Here is a 1,358-nt window from a genome sequence, read left to right on the forward strand (position 1 = left end):
GCATGGTTTGAAACAGCAACATTTCTATTATTGCAGAGAAAGACGATTGTATATAAAATCGTGGTAGTCATTTTAGATATTTTGAGTTTTCTATTGGGCAAGAATTGTCTCCTCATGTAAAGATCAGACCAGCAGAAATATTTGCAACCATATTTATGCTCTTTCCTATTTATTCATTTTTATTTAACCTTATGTAATACTTATCGGGCACTGTTCTAAGAACTTCATGTATTCACCTATTTGATTCTCAGAACAACCTTGTAAGGTAAGGACTATTATTATCTGCATTTTACAAACAGGAACGTAGCTCACCCAGCCAGGAAGAAGTGTCACGTGGGTTTCGGACCCAAGCAAACAAAGGCTCTGGATTCTGGACTCTCTCTCTCTTTTTTTAATGTTTATTTTTGAGAGAGAGAGAGAGAGAGAGAGCGAGCAGGGGAGGGGCAGAGAGAGAGGGAGCCACAGAATCCGAAGCAGGCTCCAGACTCTGAGCCTGATGCGGGGCTCGAACTCAAGAACAGCGAGATCACGACCTGAGACGACGTCAGACGCTTAAACTACCGAGCCACCCGGGTGCCCCGTCCAGGTTCTGGACTCTTAATGGGTGGGCAATTTTCCATCATTTACTCCTATCAAACAATACATGATGAGATTTATTCTGTGACACCAGCCGCCTTGGAGTTCGTGGAAAGATGATACACTTCAGGGAACGAATAGAGTAAAGGGGGCAAAACGTCAAATAGAAAAATCGTGGCTCGAGCAGAGGCCCGGAAGGCTAGCTTTGCGAGTGGAACCGGCCGGGCAGAGGTGTGAGGGGGTGGGCTGCCGGGGGCATGCCTGTGCCAGGGCGAAGAAGACAGGGCCGCGAAGCAGACTGTGCAGAGAAGAAGCAGCAGGCTCTGGCAGCGGGTGGGAAGGAGGGGTGAGTGAGAGGCACGACTCCCTGGCAGCGTCCATCTGCTGTCTTGTCTCTCGTCTGCCAGTCGAATTTAGCCGCGCGACTTCCGGGAGCCGACTGCCCTTCACCTTAGAACGTACTGTTGACAAACAAGCATGGTACTTACAAGTGAGGAAGTGAAGAGCTGCCTCGGATCAGCTGGTGGTTCTGGAAGGAAACAGGGCGGAGAACTGCCCCACTGGGAAACTCTCAAAACGCAGACCAGTGGTCATCTTTGACTGACAGGCCCCACTGGGCCCAAGGCCTCTCGCGCCGGTGATAAATCCCATGCCGTGGCTTCTCAGTGCAGAGGTGATCGGAGGACACCGGAGAGGCCAGAACCGTTGCCCGGCGAGCCTCCACTTAGAACAACTCCGGCGATCCCCGGGTTTGGGCCTGGGCGCCCCGATGGCTCTGCAGA

This window comes from Lynx canadensis, chromosome X (assembly GCF_007474595.2).
Source record: "Lynx canadensis isolate LIC74 chromosome X, mLynCan4.pri.v2, whole genome shotgun sequence".
In the NCBI taxonomy this organism is placed as follows: domain Eukaryota; kingdom Metazoa; phylum Chordata; class Mammalia; order Carnivora; family Felidae; genus Lynx; species Lynx canadensis.